The sequence below is a fragment of the Chinchilla lanigera genome, unplaced genomic scaffold (genome assembly GCF_000276665.1).
Source record: "Chinchilla lanigera isolate Chin_1 unplaced genomic scaffold, ChiLan1.0 scaffold00056, whole genome shotgun sequence".
NCBI classification, from domain to species: Eukaryota; Metazoa; Chordata; class Mammalia; order Rodentia; family Chinchillidae; genus Chinchilla; species Chinchilla lanigera.
In genome coordinates, this window is record NW_004955457.1 from 5,752,945 (window position 1) to 5,780,618 (window position 27,674).

General features: G+C 37.1%; 1 protein-coding gene across 4 annotated transcripts in view; it reads right to left on the reverse strand.

Annotated features, from left to right (window-relative positions):
* Positions 1 to 27,674, reverse strand: part of Map2 (microtubule-associated protein 2) — a 137,289-nt gene that overhangs the window by 74,119 nt on the left and 35,496 nt on the right. For all 4 annotated transcript variants that reach the window (XM_013520775.1, XM_013520774.1, XM_005396956.2 and 1 more), the window contains exon 3: positions 21,097 to 21,174. The gene's annotated coding sequence lies outside the window, so the exon portion shown is untranslated. The remainder of the gene's footprint in view (positions 1 to 21,096; positions 21,175 to 27,674) is intronic.

Consider the following 27,674-nt stretch of genomic DNA (forward strand, 5'->3'; position numbering starts at 1 on the left):
ATCTTTCAGCGTTATTTCACACTTGAGTTAAATAAGAGCTAAAAAAGTTGAATCATTGATATGCATTAGGAAGCTGTAGGTCAGAGCAAAGAATGAACTGTGTGAGGAGGAGGTGTTCTATACGTGTTGAGTGACAGATACCGCCTGACCTTCTCTTATATGCGATATGTTGTCAATTTGGAGACGTAACTGGTGAGAGGTGACTGACCACTCAGTTTGGAAAGCGGTTGCCAGGGCTGCAGCCTCGCTGATGGTTTACGGTCCCCTTGTAAGAGTGAAAAGGTAGGAGATGAATGTTTCTGATGGAGACTGAGGCCACTTTCCTATTTTCAAAATTGTACTAGAAGCAAAAACCTCCAAACAACTGAACCAAAACTATGTTAAGACGAATCTGCTTATTGCCAAGCTCTGTGTAGAAACACCACCAATAAATTCGACTGTTGTGAAAGAAAGCTCTTCTGCCAGTTTCCTAAGAGTACCTGTTTGTTTCTTACTGGATTTCAAAACAATCTTTGTCTCCCTCTGCCTCCTAGGCATACCAAGAAGAGCTAGATGAATTCGTTCATTTAACCAATTCAATTTTAACACCAAACTGCCCCCAAAACTTTACCAAAAGGGTTCTATGGATTCTTTGTAAGAGCATAAAGAAATGTGAGGTTAGTTCTTCAAACACTGATTGACGGGCTTGTGAATAAGACAAGGAACATCCCTGCTTCACCAACTAGGGGCAAAGAACTGTATACACAGTGCTGCTTCCTTAGCTGTACAACCACGACAATCATTCCTAGTTTATTGGGTTGCATCGCGGTTTATATCTACAAGTCCCCCATGAGCCCATGTGCTCCTAGGTGGGGCTCTGGGAAGGTGATGAGATTACGTGGCTAACAAGTGATTTGCTGTCAGGAGGCAGGGTCTGTCAGAAGATGCAGGTCACTGGGTGTGGCCTGGAAGGTTCATCTCCCGCCACTCCGGCCTTCTTTCTCTGCGTCTTGGCTGCCACACCTTGAGCAGCTTTTCTCTACCCAGGGCCTTCCACCAAGTCACCAACAACACAGGGACTGCAGCTTCTAAAACATGAGCCAGAAAACCCCTCCGCCTTTACGTTGCCAGTGTCGGGTATTTGGTCCCAGCAATGAAAAAGTGACTAAGATGGGTTGTTACAAAGTTAAAACAACACAGCCCCTGCTATGCCCAATAAATGATATTTATTACATTTGCTGTTTTTACAATTACACTGTTAGTTATGCTACTACTGGTCATTAGGTATAAACATGTAAATAGTTTTTCTGGATTTGTTAGCCAGGTAATAGGAGCTTGAAAAGTTGGTCAAGTACAATAGTGAAAGTTTCTTATACATTTGCCCCCAGATAGTACATAAACACCCTGACAAACACAGCAAGATAGCACTGACACGTGTCCCAGAAAAAGCCTGAGTCAAAGAACGGATCTTCAGAATCAACCGCTTCATGTATACCTATGAATGATGAGCTCCATCTTTTATAAAGACGATTCCGCAATGATCATCAACACATTCTCCTATTGTCCCTGGTCAAATACTGGAAGACCTGACATGAGAGTCCAAATATTGCTTTTCTTGAGCTGTCAGTATCTTATATGTCTAGGGAATGGAAGAAACAACCCAGATTCAAATTGCAAGCTTCTCAATCACATTATTTTGATAGATGTGCCTTCAGCATCTGGACCATTACATGCCTCAATTTCTTTACTACTCCTTAACCAGAATTAGAATTTCTATATTTTTATGTGTTCCAATTTAAGTTTCCTTAAATAGGAAACTTTTCATATAAGCACACATCTTCTTAGTGTGCTTTTAAAAAGATAATAGATATTATAGTTCTAGGATAGTTTTAGATTTACAGAAAAACTGAGCAACTATTAAGAGTTCCCATGAGCCCACTGCACATACTTTCCCTTATTTTGAACATCTTACATGAGCATGGTACACTTATTATAATTAATGAACCAATATGGACACATTATTACTAACTATTATTAGCTAGTGCTTATCATTTATTTAGATCACCTTAATTTTTAACCTAATGTTCTTTTGATTCATTTTAGGATCTCACTTAGGGTATTACATTACCTTTAGTTTTCATGTCTCTTTCAGTTCTTTTTTTGTTGTTGTTTTGTTTGTCTCTTTGAGACGGTTTCACTATGTAGTTCAAGCTGACCTTGAACTCACTTTGTAGCACAGGCTGGTCTCAAACTCCCAACAATCCTCCTGCTTCAGCCTCCCAAGTGCTGGGATTACAAGTATGCGCCACCACACCAGGCCTCTTTCAGTTCTTCTATGACTTTGACTTTCAGTTTCGAGGAATGCAGTTCAGATATTTAGGGTGGTTTCTTTTCTTTTTTTGTTTTTGTTTTTCCCGTACCGGGAATCGAACTCATGACCTTGTGCTTGCCAGGCGGGTGCTGTGCTGCTGAGCTAAATCCCTGCGGTTCAGATAAACTGTAGGACAACCCCTGCAGTTCAGATAAACTGTAGGATATCACGTTATTTTAATTTGCCTGATTTTTTTTTCATGATTAGTCTTAGGTTAAATGTTTTGGAAGGGCAAATCAAAGAGGTAGTCCTCAAATAAGCTTGAGAGATGCTTCAGCTATGCAGGCAGCACGTACTGTGAGCCTTTGAGAGCTTTTGTTGTGCTGCTAGACATTCAATCTTGGAGACACTGGTGTCTTGAAAACCACTGGCCACAAAGCTAGTTTTAAATTTTTGCTTATAACATACCTATTAAGATCTCCAAAAATATCTGGGAGATATTTAGATTTGTGCTTTAGCCCATGCTTAACACTGGGGGTTTTAGCCACTGGATATTCACAGTACACACAACAGCGTAGACACTCATAACTCTCATCTAAATTTAGCTGTGTCTTTCCTCAGCCTGAGGGCTTTGGGGAACAAATTTCTCAGGAACCAAAAATCCTCATCTGGGAGCTGGGAGTGTAGCTCAGCGGTAGAGAGCACTTGCCTTGCATACACCAGGCCCTAGGCTCAATCCTGGGACTGAGAAAAACAAAAACAAAAACAAAAACGAATCCTCATCTTGACTCTCACAAACTAATACCTAAACAGAGAGAGCTGTACTTTGTAATTATCCATTCACAATTGCGAGATACTTCGTTTTCAAGAAACCAGGCATTTATAAAGTAAGTTCCTTTAGTGTTTAATGTGTAAGTGGCTTGAATTATTTTCTTCCTAATTAACCAGTAAGAACTACTTTTGGAAGAAGGATAGCTAGCCACACTGATTTTGCTTAATACCAGAGTCAAACATAAACTTATTTGCTGAAAAGCATCATCTAATATCCTGGTAAGACTACTAGATAGTACTCCTTTAAGTGTGTGCAGGTTAATATCACTTTCTAATTTATTGGGCTTTTACAATGTACATAGTGTACCCTTCTGTGAAATGAAAATCATTTTAAAGAAATTTTGAGACACAATCCATATTGTTTTGACAAAACTACTTTGACAGAAAATATGATTTAAACAGATTGTCTCTTTTCTAAAGGGAAAACTTCTTGAATTAAAGGAGACACTATATGGCCATTCTTATGTGTAGTCAAAAATTCTTAAAATATCACCCATAGGACAGTAAATTTCACTTAAATTTCTAATAAAAATTTTGGGTCACATATTTTCTCCATTGTTCATAACATAATTAAAAGTGATCACAGCCTCCTTTAGTTTGTTCTTCCTAATGCATTATTATTTTTATTCATTTTCTTTGGAACCTGTGAGAATGCAGAATTAAACAAGGTAAGAAAGTCAAGACACAGGCAAATTCTCTCCGAATCTATAAAAGGAAATTTGTGAGGTATCAGGAACTGTAACATTCTATTCTAACTTTGAAGGGGAAAGACTTCTCTTTCCAAATACACACTGTCACTGTGCGAAACTGCCAACCAGCTGGGCATTTGCCCCGTAATCTCTGGTTTGATGAAGTGAGCTGAGAAACCTCTGAGCTCTTCCCCATCTTCCTTGCAAAACATAGCTTGGTAATGTGGACAGGACACCTAAGTCTAAGACACTGATTTATAATTTATAACATACTGCAGTGAGACCTTAGCTGTTATAATTAAACACAATGCCAACATGAGAACACAGTTATCTGTTATATGTATTTAAAAAAAGAAACCTAGGAAGTTCAAGCTTCTACTTATGTCAGCATGAGATATTTTGCTTGGCTTTGTCATATCATTACTTATTTCAGGGCCCCAGTAGCCTTCCCAGTTACAGTATACAGTTGGAATGATAGGTAAGAGAAGATCTTATGCTACTAGAAATGTTAGCTATAGATGCAGCAGTGAGCTTAAAATGTTGTTAAACAATTTCTTCTTGATATTTGAGAGTTCTCTAAGGATGGACTTCAGTAAAAGCTAAACCTTCAGTCCTTAAAATGCCAACGTTTTGCCTCAATAAACCTCGAATCTTGTTCTCTCATTCAAATGTCCTAGGCAAGAGTAGGCACGACTTTGTCTCAACTTCCGGACCACTGAGCACTGCTACACCTTCATTCATTTCAATGATGGACACTAATGAAAAGTATGATTCTTCAGTGCCTGAGGATTTGTCATTAACCTTTGATTCCAATGATGTGAAGCAAACTATGAAACTTTGGATTGATATGATTTCTAATCCACTGAAGATCCAATCTATATCATCTTATATCAACATAATAAAACTGCTATAACCAGACTATTACATGGTCTCCCCAGATTAAATTCCCTCTTGAGGGTTGGGATGCGGCTCAGTGGCAGTGTGCTTGCCTACCACTCACCAAGTCCTGGGTTCGATCTACAGCACCATAAAAATAAATAAAACCACTAAAGAAATGAAATAAATTCCAAGTTGAAATTTCTGCGTGTGCCTTTCCCAAGGGCAGCTCAAAAGTCTGCCTCCAACTTCTACTGAAACATTGTCTTTTGTGATATCATTGTCCTTTGTATTAATCTACATAGTAATTTATGCTGGAATTGAGAAAGAAGGTAAAATCAGATATATTTTGCTTATTTCTTATAATTCTTAGGATATCAGGCACTAAGTCTTTTCACGCACTCCTCCTGAAATACCAGAAACTAAATTAATTAGTATTATTAGTATTAATAATTTTAAAAGTATTTATGTCATTTAAGTTATTGTTATTGTGTTCTGTTCTTTATCATAATTACTTATAACAAAAATATTTTCTGAAACGAACTGTTTTATCATAAATAAATAAAAACTGTACATATTGCCTTCCAACTTCTTGGCCTGTTTATTTTGAAAGTAGTATACGTTATTTAACACCCAATAGCTCATTTTATTCCTGTACATGAACATTCATGTGAATAATATATGACATAGACATCATCACAAAATGTTTTATAAAGCATTAATTAATGTTTTAGACCTTTCTTATATGTTGCAGGCTAACAAATATTAGCAGAAAATTTTGATTTCTTGAAATAAAAGACATTACTTAGATTTTTTAAAAAGTTATTTTTGCTTTGTCCCTCTTTCTTGGAATAATACTCTTGCCATCCAGGCAAATGTTGATAATAAGCAAATGATAACTTTAAAGTGACAAAGGACCAATGTTGGAAGTAAGCCAACTCACACACTTATGTTGGTTTCCTTTAAAGATTATTCAACTGTGTGTGCACATTAAAACACAATGCACTTATCTGCTGGTTTAGAGAAAGAAGTGGTTTTTTTTTGGACCTCTATCTATCATTGGATTAATTGAATCGTGCATATGAAAAAAGTTTGGTATACCCAGATATTCTTGCATTTTCTATTCTTTACAGCAAGTAACAAATGGACATAACTGTTTAAATGTATCAAAAAGTGGTTCTTGAACACATATGCCTTTAGGGTTTGTGGACAAGAGAAAATCAAGTACAGCTGCCATATTCCTCCCATTATTTAAAAAGAAGAAATAAGAAGTAAGCAGAATAAAATATTCCTGAAGGCCCTGCTGTCTTTCTGGGCTATTGACAAACTGGGCAAATCCAGAGTACCAATGCAAATCTGAGACACATTTTACTAAAGAAGAAACCATTTCCTAATTTTCTGTCTACTTTAAATTTTGTTGTTTTTTATATTTCCTTTAAAGTAATGCATATGAAAGCATTTTAAATCAATTACTTTTGACTATATACAATACATTACAATTTTAGGTTAGGGGCTTGCAAATTAGTAGTCTCATAGGCAACTGTGATACACTAACATTTGAAGACTAGCACATTCACCCAACCCTGGTGCAGGAGACTTCAGAAAAGAACAAGTGACAGAAACAGGCACAAGAAACACCACTGAAGAATGACTCAAGTAATGGTTATGGTGGTTATGTTGATAGGGCTCATGGCCATTTTCACAAACAGAAACTAATGCTTTTATTTCCTCTGTCCAGGGTGTTTACAAAGGATTGGTAGAGTCCAGATATGAGATACACTGCTTTTATTCTACCTTGCAGGGAATAAGGTATTCCCTGTCACTGAAAAGGGGCAGAAATTCTTAAAGGAATGTTTAATGTTATCTATCCTGTAGCTAAACAAAATTCTGCTGTGAAAACTATGGCTAGTCTCCGGTCAGTCTATGAACATCTTCAAATTGCCTTTAGCGTATTTATTCTGGATTACTTCTTGGCATTCATTAATGTATGCTTGTTTGTTTTCTTTACCTGCTAGGCCACTGTGGAGATGTGATGTAATGCGCAAAGTACACGAACACTTGGTATATAATTCTGAACTCATAAACTCTCCAAAAAGTAATTGAATGGTTTAATATCTAGGCAATTCAGATGTGTGTGCTGAAAATATCACTAAGTGGAGTAGAATTTTTTCTCCTGGGAGTCCCATATAGCCAGCAGTCTCACTAGTTTTTTTTTTTCTTCTTTGATTACAATATTAGAATGATCACAGAGCACAGAAATAGTCACTGATAATAGTTATTACTAGTGGGCATTAAACACAATCAAAAGCTGGTGAAAGGAAAAATAATGAAGCTTTGGAAAGTCTAAATGAAAACCACAGGAGTGCTGGACAGGCACGTCCCCACCTTTATAATGCACTTGGCAGGGACAATTCTAGAGTGTTTTCTGTGGTATGTTCTGTCCTATCATCATGTAAGTGCCAGTTCAGTCAAAACACTGCGATTATAATTTTGTGCTGCTCCATATCCAAAGAGGAACAAAATAATAAAACAACCAATTATATAACAGAATTAAACACATAAGTAAGTATTGTTTCTTTTTTCTATGGAGGCCCAATTGTGCCTTGTACTATTAATATTTTATCAGAGCCACACAACAGCAATTTCTTTTGGTCCCTAACTGTAGCAGAATTTTATGTGTGATCTGTGTATTTGCTTGTAAATACTGGTGAATTCTAAGCTTCAGTATAAACCTACAACCTTGTATCCCTCCTTTTTGTTTTCTTCTGTTTTGCTAACTCCTACGCATATTTTATACTCTTTTCCTTCGCTAGGAAGTGTTGACTTTCCTATGCAGTAGGAGCTGTCTATCTGCTCCCCTCAACTCCCCACCTTATTTCCATCCTATGTGTGTTTGCTGGTGATCTGCCTGTGACCTCCTTCAACATCAGGGGTGTAGTTTGTTTTTTTTTTTCTGTTATTCATAGGGTCTTTCCTGTTGCATGATATATAGAAACCTTACCCTTAATGTTGGGAGACATTTAAAAAATAATCATTTAATGAATTGAGATATGTTGTTGTAGAGTTGAATAGCATTTTGTTAGTCATCCACTGCAGGCCTCTGTCAGTCAAAACCAGAATTGATTTTGTAACGTTCAAGACAAGATGACCGTTCAGCTTTTGCTTGAATACATCCACTGAGAAGGAGTTCATAAATTTCAAAGATAAGTGAAAAACAAAAGCTGTGATTGATGATGTTCTGTGTTTGCATATGTTCACTAAATTTGAGATAAGAGTTGAAGCTAAGTACATTAGGGGCAAAGCTTTAGTCATAGCTTTTATTTAGCAAGGGAAAATTGCCTACCAAAAGGTAAAGTGGCCTGCTGGGCATAGTGGTGAACACCTGTAATCTCAGTACCTGGGAGGCTGAGACAGGAGGACTGCAAGGTTGAGCCCAGCCTAGGTAATGTAGTGGCTTAATGACACCCTGTCTGTAGATAAATAAATAAATAAATAGGGATAGGGATATAGTTCAGCATAAAAGTGCTGGTTCAGTCCTCAGCACCAGGTAGAGAAAGGCAGATAGACAGATGTGTAAGGAAGAAATATGAGATAAAGAGCAGGAAACAAAATAAATACTTTCTTGCTTATAATCACAGGACTTCATCTTGTTTGTTTGTTTCTCTGTTTGTTTTGAAATAGCCAGAAGTAGATCTTTACACAGAAAACCAAAGTGCATTCAGTTTTTGAATTTATGCTCTAATACATCCTGCACTTTCAAGTTTCCCTCTTTTTATTTCATACAACTGTTATTTTCTTCTCCAACTTTTAGGATTTCATTTTCTTTTTGCTCTTTATTGATGCATCTTATTATTTATCTCAAGGCCCAGGAGTGAGGTGGACACGAAATGAGGCTGAGAGCATGTAGGGACAGTCAGAAAGGGATGTAACAGGCTAAGCCTGCGCTCTGCCTTGCAGGCCAAGCAGGAGCACTGGGACAGACACGAGAGAAGGGAGTGCTTCACTTCAGTTTAGTTTTTCAGGATGACTGATACATGATCAATGAACTGGAAGAAGTCATGAGCTTGTGGATTTGAGCTATGGGAGAACATGTGGGATTGAAACAAGGGGCTAGATTTTATATTTAAAAATAATTATCTAACACAAGGCAACCTGACCCTCAAACTAATATAGTCTATTTAACAAACTTGTCTTAGCAAGCTGTTTTTATAATTTTAATTTAATTTATAATTAATGTTTCTATATTTATCTTTTTTAAATCTATCTAGTTATATACACCTTACCATTCATCTTTTAAAGGGAAAGAATGATAACAATATATCATGTTTCATATTTTTTAATAGGTAATAATCTTACTTTAAGTTTTGTCTGTGATTCAGTCCTACCCCATGTTGCAAAGAGCTACTTTTCTTAAAATGTGCATTGTTAGAGAATGTTATGCTTGCTTTTGAATGAGCAATGTAAAATGGAATTTCATTTTTTGGCTGTTATTCAGTGTAAGCTCCATTAGGTTCTTCTGGATGTCACTTTTCTGTCCAGATGTGACAGCTGGTTACCATTGCCCGTGAACATGTTTGTAACTGCACTTACATGAAGAGATGTGGAGGGAGGGAACAGGATTGCTGAGAGTAGGACAGACAGCTGGAGTGACCAGAAAGTGGTGTCTTTCTCTGAGGGGAACTGATTTACAAATCGCTTTCATGAGATTGTATTGAGCTTTCATTTAATTTTATGATCAATTCATTTTATGATCAATTCAATTTTATTATCAATTCATTTTTATGCTTGGTAGTATTTAATTCAATAAACGTTTATTGACCATCATCTTTATACCAGATATTCTGCTAGGCACTGGGAACATAACGATGATAAAGATACACACTCTGACCACAAACAGCTCACACTCTATTGAGAAAACAGATGTGTTTGAGAGTTTTTTACACAGTAACAGTACATATAATAATAGAGGATGGAATAGGTGCCTTATGAATGTAAACCTGACTCATTCCTATTTTATAAGATAAATGGATAAACGCAAAATATTTGTATTACATGCATTTTAAAATGTGCTACATTTTAAAATTACTACATCCGTGGATCATTGAAAATCTAATTATATTAAGTACTTTTTTTCCCTAGAGAAAGATAAAATATTAGCCATATAAAAGTAAAGTATGTGTTATATAAATCCACAAATTCTTTTTTTTTTTTTTTCTCTTTCTTTCTGAATTCAGGGCTTCTGTGTACTGTGCTTGCTACTGGCTATAATTGTGACTCACAGGAATTCTCAGTGAAGTTGAAAGTAGCCTTGTTCACTGCATTAGTTGAGTTGAGCCAGAAAGGAAGCATGCAGAATCCTTATCATCTGGAATTCCCTCACAACTCAGGTCTGGTCCAATTGGGTCAGCCTTCACATCACTTCAACTTAACTTTTTGAACAGACATACTTTTGTGCCTGGAGTGATTTCTAGAAATAAAGTCAATTTTTATGCTTGCAACCTAGGTTTTGCCAAAGTTCTAGAGTGACAAGTTATGGCATAAATTCATTAAACTCTTCAACCCTGAATTGTATATAATTAGTCTAATTTATATATAATTAGTGAGATAAAAATTAAACTGGAAAAAATACTCAAGTAAACCAATGTACACCATATTTAATTTCTCTACAAAGACAAATCTTATTCCAATCTTATTTCCAAAGGTCAATCTACTTGCACAGCTACCAAGGATCTTCACTCAGATACATTCTCAGCTTTTCTTTGGACTTTTGTGATTCTTACACTTTTAATGTGAAAATCTAACTATGTGTCTTACAATTTTTATGTAGAAACAACGAATAGAAAAATCTTGATTATTTTTCTGTCCCTGCCACTGTCGATTTTCTGAAACCTCTTTTCAATTCCATGCCAAACAATGTGGGTAGCAGAAGGAAATCCAGAGACCAAGAAATGTCTCCCCGGGAATTGGCAAAGATATGGGCTATTTCTAAACAGTCTGTTTCTACAGTTACATTGAAGAGGTGACCTCAAAGGAGAGATTTAAATGAGGTGAAGCTGCTGTCTATGCAAAGAACCAGGGCAAGGAGGTTCACAAACCAGGGGAGGGTGCGATGTGCATAGAAGCCCTAGGAATGAGCTTAGTGTGTTTGCAACTGACCTGGACTGAGACACAGGAAGACAGCTATGAGAGCCACGTGGCGCAGGGTCTTGCAGAACTCGGTAAGTGACGGGATTTATTTCAAGTATAATGGGAAGTCTTTGAAGGATTTTAAGCAAAGCAGTAAAGGCCATTTAAGAAAATTATATGGCTGCTATGGGTCAAGAGAGCACAGAGGCAGGGATGGAAATGAGTGGAGCTGCAGTTGTCACTGGAGGATGCAGTGGCAATTACAGGGATGCTGAAGAACAGGATGAGAAGTTGGTGCAGGATAGGCTTGTCATGGTTTAACATACAGTGGAAAAAATGAAGTTAGAAGGTCTTCCTATTCCTATAGTATTTTCCTATGTATTTCATATTCCTATGTATTTCAAGTACAAGTATTTCAAACCATGTAATATGGTTACTCAGATCTACCATAAGAAAATTATATAAAAATAGACACTAGTATTTCCCTACAGAGCTTTACTGAATGATTTCCCTGTTCTCCTGTTCCAGTCAAATAATACTTTATCCAGTCAAATAATATTTGCAGTGTGTATCTAATTAATCCAGAGATGTATTCTTGCATAGTTGTACTACATATGTACACTATGTACACTTGTGTTATATTATATAACTGTATTTTTAATTCCTCTTGCCTTTAAGACAAAATTTCTTTAAAATTCTTTAGGTTCCACAAACAAGACTCTAATTCTAAACAGTGCTGAAAAGGAATACACTGGTTCTCAGAAGCAAAAACTTACTAGTGCCACAGCAGCAAGTCATAGAAAGAAAAGTTGTTTCAACTCTTTTGCCCCTTTGCTCTTCATGCAGGATTGATTCCTGGTGGATTCTTCTTAGAACTCTGCACACAAAGGTTTCACATGACTCAAGCTTTGGCACTTCCCACTAGAGTAGTTGCTTTAGTGAATTTTAAATTTCTCTTGAAGAGACTACAACTGTCTCTGAATCAAACTGCCTCCTGTAGTAATTACTGAGCACATGGTACAACTGGAATCCTTGACATTCATTAAATAGTACAGGTGGGTGAAAAAAGGATAAAAAATCAGAAGAAATGATCAGATTTACATAAGTCATTATGCTCCTTGGGAGGAAAGACTTGACAGACACACTCTGAAGGGATCAACCTCCAAGTTCAACCAAGTGTGTCTTTACCCACTGCGTCTCTTTCTTCTGAAGCATCAAACAGCCTTTCCTTGAATCCTCATGGAAAAGCCCAGTTTTCTGCAGATTTCTTTATTTTAAAATGCTCTCTGATGCCAAGAGAATGTGACTGACTTGCAGTCAACTCTCAAAGGCAAGAGAAGTTTTCAAGGAAAAGACACTGATCACACAGATTGCAGTGCTTTGTTTTTACACAAACCCAGACATTCCAAGATCACCGGAAACAAAAACTCTGTGGCAGAATTACTTACCAGATAAATTGATTTGGAAAAATATTTAGCTGATGAAATGGCTTTTATATAACACTGTGACATAATATTCTATCCTGCAAGCAGTAGTCAGACTTGCAGCTGTCCTTCACAAAAAGACATTTACCACCACCCAAATAAATAGAATTGATGGAGGAAAGGAAAACTATGCAGCGGGGGGAGGCTATCTATGATTATTTGTGAGCTTATTGAATAATAAAATTTTTTTTTTTTTTTCCTCTGGTACCGGAAACCGAACTCATGACCTTGCGCTTGCCAGGCAGGCACTTTTGCCGCTGAGCTAAATCCCCAGCCCCTAAAATTGTTTATATAATTTTAAAAAGTATTTTTCCCCTTAATGTTCTACCTTGACTCTATTGTCTCTTAAAAAGACACATCCTTCCTCAGTTTGAAATTAGCTTTCATTGGACCATCCTAATTCATGTTCTATAGTAATGAATTTTAGGTATTTATCAAAGTAAGAATATTTATGTCATTCCGCAGTGAATTTTTTTTGAACCTATTAATAAATGAATTCCTTTAACCACAAGTTAGAAGAAAACTAAAAGCAACACCAGGCACCATGTTTTGTTAGCAAATATTTTGGAAACTGATCATCTTATAAGCAAGGTTTAAAAAAATATATCTTAGATTCATCTGTGAAGGTTAATTTTGATAAACTGATGCATCTAATACATTTATTTTTAAAATATGAAGGTGAAATTAAGATTCTCAATTTTGTCTCTGTGGCTTGACTAATGCTACAAAAAGCTATTGGATGCAAAGGTTCACATGTATTAATTTATAGATTGATTTTTTTTCCCCTTAGTGTAGCAGATGCTGTTTGTAGTTCACCAAAGTGTTTGTCTTCTTTTTTCTGAGACATGAGTAGAGTACATTTCCTTGCAGTTAGGTGTGCTCTATGACTGCATTTCCACAAAAGGCATGTGGCCAGAGTGCTATATACAGTATGCTCCCAAGACTGGCTCCTGTACAACTGCCATATGCTGCTCTTTGGTCTCTCCCCTTGTGCCAGCTGGATGCAGAGTATGACAAAGCAAAGCCGCACCTGGAAAGAGACCAGCTCCCTGGTGGAACTCCCAAACCAAACAGCCAACTGAGACTGCTGACTGGACAAGAGTCAGTGTCAGAACACATTTTTGGATCTGCTTGTTCTAACAATTAGCTAACCCTACCTAACATAACCCTACCTTGCTTTGAAGAAAAAGTATAATAGGATGTTTTAAAGGATGAGACTAACAGCAGTAAGAAATCTAAGTGAAAGTAACGATCATTAATTTATTGCCTGCACAGCAACTCCTGACAGCAACTAGGACGGGTTGTGGGCGCTGGAGTGGGAGAAGGGAGAAGCAAACCGCAGCAAGGAGCATTTCCTGCTGCTCTTTCCCAGTCCCCTTTACATGGTCGTCTTCTTCCTAGTGGATGCCAGTGCAGTGCTTCAGCCTTTAGGTGAGCCCTTCTGGAATCTCAGCACCATTTTGTGTCTTTCAAGGGCAAAGCACACGCACTATCTTTCCTGAGGTGGAAAGGACAGAAGCCTCCCTGGTCCCTCTTTCTCTGCTCTCATTGTTGTCATCGTTTTCCTTTAGAGAACTAGGTGGCCCTCAATTTTACTCAACATGCCTTTCACGTATCTTGCCCTGCCTCCTCCAAAACTTATGTCTTCCAAGTGTCACAGTGCCAACTCATTTTCTTCCTCTCCTGTTATGACTAGGAATGTATCCTTGAATCCCTCATCTATTGATCATCCACTTAGTCATACCTTAGTCATAAAAATTAAAATCTCATTGAATTACTTTGCTTTAAATCTAATGGTATAGCTTTAGAAGCATAAATATGGAACAGGCAAAACTTTTGCTTTTGGAGACTTCACAAAGCCGGGGAGAAAGAGAGAGATAGGAACAATAAGCACCAAAATGATTTTTATCTAGCCTGGAGATGTTTAAAAGACTATGATCCCTTTTATCAATTGTTACAGTTTACATCTAGATGTTCTCCCAAAGCCTCATGTGGTCATAGGTAGGGCTTTTTGGCGGTGGCTGAATCTAGGGAGTGTGCTTTTAGGATCAAGGATGTGGTGCTGGGATTGAGCGTAGTGCAGTGCTAAAATTAAGGGTGCCCCACTCTGGATGTGGGTGCTACCCATCCTAAGGGTGAGTAGCCTGGACAGGAGATAAGGGACAGCAAGAGGATCTTCGCTTGTTAATTGCTGCTAGCTGCCTTCTGCCTGTCCTGCTTTGCCATGGACTGTTTCTCCTTCTGCGATGCCCCTCTGCCATGCCACCCTGCCTCAGAGCCAGCCAACTTTGAACTGAAATCTCTACAAATTGTGAACTAAAATAAACCTTTCCTCCTTTAACTTTCGGTGTTGAGTATTTTGTCTCAGCAAGAAGAAAAGACATTACCTAAAGGAACAATTAATACCAATGACTCAGAAAAAAGTGTCACAGAAGAAATAATATTTGAATTTATTAGACCTGGGCTTTGGTAAGGCACACAAGGGAACATGGGTTTGTATGCCGGAGTAGCCGAATTAACAAATGTAATGATCAGAGGAGAAAAACATGGTGCCCTAAGAGAGACAATGAAGTTGAGGAAACAATTACCTGCTTCAGGTAGAAAGAGGGATCAGCAATTGAATAGCTGGGGGGCAGTGGGGATTTTCCAGAAATAGATGCTTTTGGATTTGTTCTGAAGAGTCTTCAATAAATTTCAAGTTTTATACTACAGGAAAAGTTCAAGTAGGTAAAGAAATGATCTGATGTACACTGAGAGCTGAGAGGAGCAGGTAGTTATGAGATTAGAAAAGGGAAAATAGTCAAGGCCATGGGACATTCCAGGCAGATGTATAGCAGACCTGGGGAAAGGGAGAACCTTAGATTTCTACTGGACACCTTGGTAGCTGGCAATGAAGATATGTATGACTTTGGGGGCCAGGGAGAGCACAGAGGGAATCTGACTTCTATTTGGACAAGTGGACTGTGATGCCTGGCTGTAGCCAATCTGGGTAAGTATGTCCAGGGGATGGGAGAAAATTCACATTTGGTGGATGGAAAAGTAGATCTAGAGATAGAAATTTGTGGTTACTGGTGCACTAACTACTAACAATCTATTAAGTGTGAAGTCACACATTTACTGTTGTTCTTTCTTTATTCTCCCTGATATAGTATAACATGTCATACTGTGTAATAATGTTCTTGGTCCACATTAGGCTTGAATCTTCCTTCTACACCTTTCTGATTTTTCTGTGTTTTTCTACACCTCACTAATGTGACTATGAATGTCCCACAATGCTCTTTGCCAGTTTTGGCATTATCCTCTTCTCTATGGCCTTTTTATACCTAATATTTCATGTCATGAATATATAGATGGGTCCTTAGTCTATAATTCCAGTTCTGACCATTATCTTTACCTCCAAATTTCTTTTCCACTAAATTTTTCAACACTACCCCATGTTGAAAATGTACACATGCTAGCCAATTTTTATGCTTCAGAACTGACTTCCTAATCCATTCTGCACATCTTTGCTAGGATAATAAAGCTTCACAATCCAATTTGATTGCATCATTCTCTTGCCCATAAAATTTGCTGCAGACTGAATTCATACTGTCTAGTAAATAGAATGCAAACTTCTCAGTTTGACATTGCAGCCCTTCCATTCTGTTATTCCAGCTTAGGTCTCCTGACTCAAATCATTCTCCTATCCTATGAAGTCTATGTTAAAAAGGACTTGCTGTCTCTTTGTAAACCTATGTTGCAGTCTGCCACTTCTACCCAATTCCTTATTTGATTTTCCATGATTTATAGAACTGAGACTTGGAAAGGTATGAATTAAGGTATTTTAATGAGTAAGTGAAAAGATCACACTCACATGCCTCCTGCTAAGTCCTTTTATTTCAAGCTGCCCCATGAGTGGGCAAGAGGACCAAATAGATATACCCGACAAAGGGCTATCCTTTTGTAGAAATGTGTGCCAAAGTAAAGACGGAGTGCTAAGTTTGCGCTTGAACAGCTCGCTCAAGCTCCTTGTTCCATTTCCTAATTTGTCCAGTCTGGTTGTTTTGCACTTTTGTTTCTTCTTCTTTTTTTGCTTGCAACTACTTTTCATCTTGAAAAGTGCTAATTTCTATCCCAAAGGGTGAGGAGAGAATGACTATGACCTTTAAAGGATTATAGATGTCCTTAGTTTCAGAATTTCAATCAGAGTATAGAAAAGACTTCAAAGAGGTCTACTAATTGGGCTTTTGTGACCCAACAATTATAAAATACACATGTGTATGTGAATGACCAGAAGACGTGCTAGTTTCCAACAGAGGGCAGGAGTAAATAAGCTGCACTGTGAGGATTTCAATGGCTTTTGAGGGTATTAGCTTATGATGAAGACTGTTTTCACTCTTCCTTTTCTCCCACGCAAAGCTGTAGGTGCAAGCAACCGTGTATGCACCAACTGTTCTACTTCACTGGTCACAGTTTATTTGGTAAAAAGTTCAGGTAATTAAAAATTGATGTACAACTACTGTATAAGCTTGACACTACAGGCAAGCAAACAGAAGAGCTTTGCTTGGATAAAGAGCAGTAGGGACATCGCGGCTCTGTGTACAGAAAGAGCTACGGCCAGTCACGTGGAGTCAGGAAGAGGCAGAGAGGAGTGAGAGAGACTGGGATGAGGATGGCTTGGGCTCCTGTTCACTTCCTAGTTCTAGTTGATCTTGGTACCCCTTTCTCAATCCTTGGATCACAAGGAATACTATCACGTGGCTTTGGCTTCAGTATGTTGCTTAAGGGTTTGTGTGTTGAAATTTAACCCCAACTGTGAAGTATAATAAGGGTGGACACTTAATCCAACTATGGTACTTAAGGTAGGTCATGACTAAGATTAGATAAGATCATCAGGGTTAGCTCCCCACACCTGAATTATTAGTGGCTTTCTAAGATGTAAGAGAAGACACATGTGTACTGTCCCTTGCCATGTGAGCCCCTGCAGTGCCTTGGGACCCTGGCAGCCAGAAGGCCATCACTAGACCCTGGGCTCTTTTCCTTGGAATAAAATGATTGGCCAAAATAAACCTCTTTTCTTTATAAAGTTAACCAATCTCAGGTATTGTGCTATACTAATGAAACATGCTCTAAAACAGGGTATTGTAGCAATCATATAATAATCTCTCTTCTGTTTGAGCAAACGTAGATTTCTATCAATTTTGACTCTTTATTCAAATTGACTGGGACAAGGCTACTGCTATTGATTTCCAGAAGATTTCTGAATCCAGAGAGCTTGTGAGATTTGATGGTCAAAAACTTCTAAAATAAGCTTCCCTTTTTAAGTGAATTATACTCATGGCCAGTAAATAATCATGCTTAGACCACCACTCTTGTACTGAAAGCATTAGAAAAAACGCTTGTCAGCACCACATGTTTCTTTTTCCTATTTCCATTTGGCCAAACTGTTACAAGGCAGGGCTTAATAACAGGGCCCTCCTAGCAGGATCTGTAGCAAGTGCACCCACCTCTGCCTACAGCACTGCAGCCCAAACAATCTGCTCGGAATTGCTGAGAAATCAATAGGATGTGCTCATGACTCAGCCTGTTAAGTAGGAGGACTGTTATTGTTAACTCCTGCCAGAGTATGTGGGTATTTCTTTCCCTTTCTGTCTTCAGTCAACCATGAGGGGCCTTTATTTAGCACCTCTGCCCTGGAATAGGTTTTTGATCACTTAAAGCCAGAGTAGTTTGGGCCCTGAGAGTGACCGCCAGCTGATGGTACAGTATGGACAGAGAAGAGTAGCCTTTCAGAAAAGCAACGTCTGGTATCTTAACTTTCCCATAAAATTCATTTATAGAATGACTGACCTGAATTTAAAATTATTCACCCAGAGCGCAGTGGACCAGGGCTCAGTGCTCTGGGGTTGTGATCAGCGCAAGTCAAGGTAATCATTTCACCAAAGAGGATGGTGAAAACACCGGTGTGCACTCTCTTTCCTACCACGGTTGCAGTATTTTGGTCCTACTGTTTGTCTTTCTCTTGCCAAATGTTCTCAGCAATATAAACAGTCATTAAGAGCTGCTTCCTGAGAATATTGCGAAAGTGAGACAAGAAAGATCAGCCTGTTTTATAAAAAATTGTCTTGATGAATAAACTCCTCTCATTTATGAATAAGAAAACATTTAAATCTATCCTGCAGGTAAAATAAAATCTATACAACATTGGGTTGTGGCAAATCTTATTAATAATAATTTAGTTCTAAGACTTTCTGCTCTCCAAATATTTTTTCTCGTGTCCATGCTTGAAATTCATCCTGAAATTTGTCTATGTGAGGTTTTGGGTCATATAAATTAAGATTTGAGGTTATGAATCAGCAACGTAAAGGTTTTCCTAATGCTATAAAATCATGGGTCAAAAACACGACCCTTAGCAATGTAGAGGTGATGGTCACTGTTAGGACAAAAGTGAAAAAGAAGTCCTTGAATGGGCGACAACGGTCACTGATGTGCACTGAATAACGTGTGTGTACAAAGCACCTACCAACACCGTTTCACAGCAACACTTGCCTCCCTTCTTATCTCTCAGCAAATAAAGGTCAACCACACAGGCTTTATTTGGGGACAGCATTGGACACCATCTTTGTCCTCCATAGGGAATGACATGGAGGTGACATTCCAGAGGGAAAAGCCAGTTTATGTAGCACCTTGTTGGTCCTAGTAGGGTTGTGGGTGATTTTAAGTATCCATTAGTGTGTTTTGAACAAGAGAATCATATCAATTGACTAACATTTTTAAAAAGACCACTCTGACTTCTGTGATGACAAGGGACTGTAGAGATAAAAGTTGAGTGAAGGGGGTTAATACAGTTATAAAAGTGGGAGGCAGCAGATTTAAATGATAAATGAAGATGGGGAGACATGATAAGATTCTGGACAGGAATAAGCTTGGTACCGTGATTTATAAGGCTGAAAGAAGTTAATTAATATGCATCTAGTAGGTTGCGGAGGTTGGAGACAAAACAATACCCAGAGCTGTCAACTACTTCACTGTAATATTAAAGGGAGTTTTTATGTGAATTATTAAGACTTAGACTTCAGAAATATAAATCAACCTTTATGTGTAGAATTACATTTGTTATGTTGGAAGTAGCCAACCCCAAATTTTATACAGTAATTAGCAATATTAGCAAGTGGCTACAAAGGACTTATCAAGCATTTTTATTCTTATTATCCTATTCAGTTTAATGAAATTGGCATGATTATGGGATATCAAAGGTCAACACATTAGTAACAACATTACGAATAAAAATATCTACTTAAATTGCCACATTTTGAATCACTGAATGAATCTGCACATTTACCAATTGCTGTTTTCTCATTTTAGGTAGATACTGTGTCTGCCTTGTTTTCTAAAATCAGTCTCCAGTGTGCATACATGGATTCCAAAAAATATTGTTGGAATGAATGCAAGTTCCATTTATGTGCAAACAAATTCTAGAATTAACTGTGCAAAGCAATTTATAAATTAACTGTAGAAAACAATTCATAAAGAATCTCTTTTTCTTAACTTTTCCCTTGATATTCTAAAAGAGTGAAGGAAATTAACATGGGCCCCCCAAAAGCATTTTTAAGTATCTTAAATTTCAAAACTAGTATTTCCAGTGTATTTTGGTAAAGTCAGTATTTCATCTACGGGGAAATAACACAGATTTCAATTACCATGTTATAGCAAAACAGTAAAAATGATGGTTCCCATTAGGTCAGCAAGATTTTACAAGCCAATTAAAAAAAAAGTTTCTAATGGAAAACACAATATATGCAAGCAGGACTGGTACGTTATTATATATGAGGAACTCAAGATTTCTTATGCACAAATTCTAAATGTTTTTGCAAGTGATGTTTAAACCTTTTTAGCATTAAATATATAAACTGCTGAAAGTAATTTAGAAACCATAGTAAGCACCAGAATATAAAAATATTCAAATGAATCACCTTTTTATAGTTAGAACAAGCCAACCAGATCCTCATGTACCAATTTAGAGGGATATAAATGTAATGGTAGGTGAAGGCAAGCTGCAGGAGAACATCCTCAGCCAGATATATATTTATGTGTACTTTTAAGATGTAAATAACCCTATGCTATTTGCTTCATACACATCACACACATAGTAGGAGACACAGAGAAAACATCGTGACATTTCTTAGGAAGAAAGGAGGACAGTGAAACAGCAAGAAAAGCTTTTCTTCTTTCCTTCCACGACAGTTCATTTCTTTAGGTAAGATTTTGATACAGCTGCGTATCAGCATTTGTTTAATCCATATGGCAGGTACTTGGATATTTAGTATAATTTTGAAAACATTTTGCTTTGAAACTTTATAAATTTTCTTGCTTAAAACTAAAGTAATGAAATAATAAAAGCAATAAACTAACTGCTGTCTGCCCCGTACCCCTAATACATAAAATGGCATGATCCCGGTATTTACCTTACAGTCTCATAGTTTTTGTAAAAAATAAACTAATTTATGTAAAGTCAAACACACAGGAGCTTGTCTGGCAAGTGGAAGGTGCTGAGAAAATATCACTGGTGTTAACCACAGCAAGAAGTACAGGCTTGGTGTAACCTTCCTTTCACAGACACATCTTTGCATTCTTTAGTATTGTCAGCCCGAGCACCGGCAATAAATGCAACCTTAATAATTCTGAATCTGTTTGCCGTACAACTCATGTATTTCTCCTTTACCAAAATGAATTGGTATTTACTTAAGAATTAAAAAAAAAAGAGCAAAGAGCTATTTTTCACAATTGTGGGTAACTCAAAGTAGAGAAGGTACGGTCTTACCTATCTAAGGAAGTGGTAAAATAGTAAAGTTCTTTATGTTGTGTTCTCAAAGGGTCAGTAATATGTTCTGGCTTCTTTCTGTAAAAAATCAGAAAGTTAATAATACCATTTCAGATCCACACACACTGATTACATCATGGAGCTCATTAGCTCTTTACAAACTTTAACTCCTAGCTTTTTATACTGGGTAACTGACACCAAGGTGGTATCATAATGGTTCTTATAGTCCTCAAGTGTTGAGGATTTAGAATCTGCTAGGCACTATCTCAGAGGAATGGGATAGAGTAGTCAAAATGCTAACTGCATGCTTTTTATCTTTTTTCTTGCTTCATTCCAATAGTGCTTCACCAGTATTATATCCAAGGAAGAGTACATTTTAAAATTGTTTTCAGCTAATAAATAGTAGGCAATCATAGTCTCTCCCAAAAGAATAAATCCATTCTAGTAAATTGTTAATTATATCCAATAAACTTTAAAAGTCTGGGCCTCGGGCCAGTCTGCACTGACTTTCCCCCAGCACAGGATGGAGAGAGGAATTTTTTTGACAACTAATTAAATGTTCTCTATGAAGTACTAAACTTATTTTGACATTCAAAATCCTACAAGACATTCTGGATTGTTATTCTGCTTAGAAAGGCCACCTAAAACAATATAGAAAAAATCTACTGATATGGTACCTAGAATAAACAGAATTATTCAGAAGGCACAGGCTTCTTTTCTATCCCAAAAAAACATTCAGGTATAATGCAACGAATACTGACTGGGCCAGGTCCTATATTAAGTGTTTTTATGTGTATTAGCTCATTTAATCTATGAGCAGTCACACACAATAAACAAGTCTGTTAACAAATATTAAAGGCAGAAAGACTTGACATTAAAATAAGCATAAAGAAAATCTGAATTCCCTGTAATAACTTGATAATTATTTTATCAAAAAGATTTGACTGCTCAAATCTATGCATACAGATTTTTTTTCCTTTAATCCAGTTCCCTGGTTCTCAAATTTAAAATATACACAACACTGTCATAAGTAACTTAAGAAGATTTAAAGAACTTTTAGGAATAGTTTGATCAGGCAAATTAAACTTTGTACAGTGATTTTAGGGTAAATATGAAATGTTAGACCACTGCTGGACCTTGGTCAGTTGGAAAGAGAATTGAGTATTTAATAAACAAATGCTGTATATAATAACATGGGTTCTTTCTCTTTAAATTCTGTATTTTCTGTAAACACCTTATAGGGCATTTTTAGGCCATTTATTGATTTTCAAGCAAGCATGCCTGCATGTATTAAACTGCAATCACACAGTGAGCAAGTGTACATGTGTCTAATAAAAATATGAGAACAAAAAGTAATTTTGTAGAGTAGGGGTCAACAAACTCTGATCCACAGGCCAGAGGATCCCATTCCTGCCACTTTCCTAATTATAGTGTCAGTAGCTGCCCATTCCTTTCCGTGCGTCTGGGCAGGTTTTATACCGTAATGCCAGAACTGTGTGTACTGTCACAGAGACTCTGAGTTCAGAATGCTTCCTGTCTGGACCTTTTGCTGAGTGTTAGCTAACATACCTGATGTCATTTGATTAATATTAAAAACAGTCCTTAAAAATCCCTCTTTTAATCTTACCCAAATCAACTCAGTAGTTATGTTAGGGAAAGTGAAATTCCAGCTTCAAACAAAAGCCAACTGCATGCCCTCCCCCAAACTGGGAAATTATTGGCCTAAGGATAAGATGATGATTAGATGATTAGAAAACTCAGTGTACCCAGTAGCTACAAGTCATAAAGAATACCTATTTATTCTATGTCTTGACTTCCATGGGTTTTCTTCTTTGTTATAAAAGAAAAATTACTACTTTTTCCCTAGGGATTATTTTCTGAGAGAGATAAATGCCATCTGGGATTTATTTCTAAAATTACAAACTATTTCATAAGGCACATAGAACTGAATTGCTATTTTCAATTAACACTGCAGTTAGAAGCGATAATTTTCAACACACCTTAAAAAGATTAAATTACATTAGCATAGCTACTGTTATGAACATCATGACACAGTGTTAGTATTAGATATGTTGTTTAATACTATTAACCAACATTTATATAGCATTTTTAGTGTGCCAGTGCTCCTACATGTGAATTGACTTATTCCTTACCATCACCCTTTATTATTATCCCTACTTACAGATAGGGAAACAGGCAAGACTAGTGTGCGTGTCCTCCCCAGCATCATGCCGCTGGAAAGGGCCAACCCTTTTAACCATAAGCTGTACCAGCTCTAAACAGGCACTGAGGTTTAAGTCTTTGACTGGCTTTAAGTCCTCGACTCTGGGTAAAGATAATTTTAAGTATAAAAGCTCATGGCTTTTCTGAGTGAGTTTACTGCACTAAGGACAACTTTCTATGTATTAGGAATACCATACTATGCATATGTATTATTCAGCATATTCGGCTTCTTGAACAGATTGAAATTTACTCCTCTGTCTTTCTATTACTTTTCCTATTATCTCTGTCAGGTTGGCTTATGGAGCTTTCCAGAAGCTGTTAGGACCAGGTATGAATACTGTTGAGAATTATGAATGGAAACCCCTGACAAAGCCAATCTGAGAATAATGACATCTAACCACTAGGCTGCACAGGATAGCGAACAGGGTATACATGGTATGTTGGCACCACAAAGTAAGGTAAGTAAATCGTCTGAAAAGGAACCCTAGATAAATAAACATATGTTTGGCCATAAACCAAGTTCGCTTTTCTCAGCTGCTTACTCAGATAAATGGACATTCTTGCAGTGCACTGAGGCTGACAGAAATACGTGTTTGGCTGTAAGCATATTTATATGCATGTTATGTGCCACCTATAGCACTGGAGTTAGAATGATAAATTAGTGCAAGCTTTCAGACTCTCCTAAAAAAAAAAAAAAAAAAAGTAAAAGTGTGGTTTTCTCACCTGATGTTAGAATTTATGTTTTCTTAAATAACAACATCATCAAAATAAGATCTGGGGATTTTTTTTTTTTTTTTGCCAGAATATACTCTACATTTTCTTTCAAAACACATTTTAGCCCAAGTATTGTTTAGTTATTTAATTTCATGTTTTGATATGCTTTGTTAGATAAGCAAAACACTGAAGTGCTTGGAGCTGCTGGGAGCCTGAATAGTGATTTTAAAGGCTCAGCATAACCTCAGTGACTAGCGTTTGGTTATTCAGTCAGCTCTCAAATAAGCATTAACATTATTCTCCACCTCATCTAACAATTAGCTTTATGAGAGCTTGAATGGTTCATGTAATTCAGTGCATTTGTCCAGAATGACAGATTTCAGCTATTGGGGGAATTGCCGATACATGTGGGAACATATCTGTTCTCCAAACAGTCATTAGACAGAAGAGCACCGAGACAACATGAAGTCATTCAGCCTAAATGCCACTAAGTCATTCTAACCCCTGGTATGTTTAAAATCCATTCATTGTGAAGAGTGGAAGAAACTTTACAGTGAACTGAAGCCACTGGGAGTTGAACAGGTTGGAGAACGATCTCTTTTGGAGGTATTGTGAAAATTCCTTTTAGAAGAGCATCATGTTTTTGGGGAAGGAAATTTGTTTTGAATATACACATAAAAATATTAAGACCTGTTAACAAAATCCCTGTTAAAAAACATAAGGCCTTCAGTTGAGCAGAGACTCTAGGTAAGGAAATGATAATAACATTCTCTTCACTGGGATAAACACCCAATAGCAGCAATTTAGATATGGAGAGTCTTACTTTGGCTAGTGTTGTTCAGCGGTCAGTCCATAGTCAGCAGGCTCCAAGGCAGAAGTGCCATGGAGGTTGGGCCTGCCTTGGAGGAAAGCTGCTCAGATTATGGTGGCCAGGAAGCAGAGGGTGAAAGGAAGAACAGGGAAGGAGATGCATTCTACCAGGACACACCCCCAGTGACCCACCTCTTTTGACCAGGTCCCCCCACCTAACATCACATTTAGGTAGAACGTCCCCATGATTCAATCACCCTTCAAAAGCTTTATCTTTGCGAACATGATGCTTTGAGGTAATGTCCGGATATAAACCATAAGCCCCTCTCCTGCGCAGTGACTGAATCTAACTCAGAGCCCTTGGGATTACAGAAGAGAAAAAGGCAGGGCTGAACACTGGCTCTTAATGTGGTGTACATCACTTCCTCTCTCAGCCTGTTACATTGAATGTGACTTCGCTTCAATGCATAAGGGGCTATTTGGAGAGAAGTAAATGTCTCTCCCAAGGGTGGATAAGGCAGGGGGAGACTGGTGCAGTGGCTACTTTAGATTATTTTCTTCTTGAAAAGACATAATACCCAGTGCTATTAGCTTCAGACTTATCTTTAATTTTTACCATATGATGACTCTTATAAAGATAAATATTTTATTTTATAAAAAAATATGAATTTGCACTGTGATATGCAGAACTGTGGACAGCGATGGAGCACATGCATCAGGATTGTTGTTCACTTTTATATTACATTTCTACTTTCTGCTCAGAATCAGGATATCTCTGAAGAATTACAACATGTCTTTGCTTGGCAGAGTCATTTGTTCTTTTATTTCTAATTTTCATACAGACACCATCCTCATTTTTACTTCATCAGCTATTTTCATTTTTTATTTTAAAGATTGTTTATATTTTTAAAATTAATTTTATTGGTATATTTTAAGATACATAATGATCACATTCATCAGAGAATTTATACTTGTACATAATATGTCTTTCTTTTTTTTTTGTTTTTTGGTCTTTTTGAGACAGGGTCTCACTATGAGGTTCAGGCTGACCTTGAGCTCACTTTGTAGCCCATGCTGGTCTTGAACTCACAATGATCCTCCTGCCTCAGCCTCCCAAGTGCTGGTATTACAGGCATGTGCCATCACACCCAACCATAATATATCTTGATTTTTCTTTTTTCCCCTTTCCTTCTCCTCCTTTCAATCCTGCTTTCCATCCTTATTTACAAAGGCTTTGTTTTTATTTTCCCCTTCTATTCTCTTTTTCCTTTTCCATCCCTCTTTTGTTCCCTTCCCATTTAAACATTTTCTTCCTCTTTTCCAATATCTATCGTTCATTTTGGTCACTATTTACCACTTTGGTTAGTCGCACAAGAGAAATAACATGATATTTAAATATATGTGACTGATTTATTTCACCTAAAACTATGGATTCAAGGTGAATCCATTCAAAGTGACATGAGATTGTATTTATCATATGCAACGTGATGATTGAAATATATATTGAGGGAATGGCTAAGCAAAATTAATTAATATATATTACTTCACATAGTTGTCATTTTTGTGGTGAGAATATAAAACTTTCAGTATTTCTCTCTCTCTCTCCTTCATTTTTTTTTTTTTTTCTGTAGTATGGGGACTCAACCCAAGGCCTTTGCACTGGGCTACATCCCTGCCCTTTTAAAATTTTGTTTTGAGACAGAGTCTTGCCCAGTTGCCCAGGTTGGGTTGGAACTTGTGATCCTCCTTGCCCCAGCATTCCTGAGTGCTGGGATTGCAGGCATGTGCCACCATGCCTGGCCTAGTATTTTTTAAGAATACAATATACTGTTTATTAACTGTAGTTATTCACATTGTACAATAGATCTTTTTAATTGCTTCCTTTTTTTGTAACCTTCATTCAACAGCTAAATATCCTCCCTTGTGCCACTCAAATCTCTGGTGACCATCATTTTGCCCTCAAATTCTAGAAAATAACCTATTTTAGATTGTCTATATGAGTAAGATCATGAGATTTGGGGCGTATGCTTTGATAACTTCACTCAGCATAATGTTCCCCAGGTTCCTGTGTGTATTCACAAATACCAGGATTTTATTTTTTTTTAATGGATGAATAGCATTCCATTGTGTATATTTATCACAATTCCTTTATCCATTTATTTGTTGAATGCTTAGGTTGATTTATATCTTCGTTATTGTGAGTATTGCTGCAATAAACATGGGCATACAGTCTCTTTGGCAGATTGACTTCATTTCCTTTGAAATGAAATATAGCCGGTACAAGGATTGCTAGAATATATGGCAGTTCTAGTTTTAATTTGCTTTTGGTACTGGCAATTGAACTCAGGACCTTGCACTTGTCAGGCAGGTGCTTGTGTTGCTGAGCTATATCCCCAGCCTTTAGTTTTAATTTTTTGAGTAACCTCTATATTGTTTTCCAAAATGGCTCTATTAATTTACATTCCCATCAATATATTCCCTTTTCTCCACATCTGACACAAAATTGCTATCTTTTGTCCTTTTGATAACAAACATACAAACAGAACTCAAAGCTATTTAAAATAATGCAATATATTAATTCATATAGATAGGATTATTAGTGTAGGAAGAAAAGACTCAAAAGAAACTGCACACACACAGAAAATTTATCCTGTCAGGATCCTTCTTAATGATTTCACTTTAATCTTCACACTTCCTCTTTCAAAATGATGCTAAATTTTTTTTCAGACTCACAGGCTTTTATGTTTTAACCACACTGGCTTTTTCAATTTTATCCTCAATTTTTTACTGTCAGAACTCTCACATCTTCTTAGACTAGTTTTTTTTTTTTT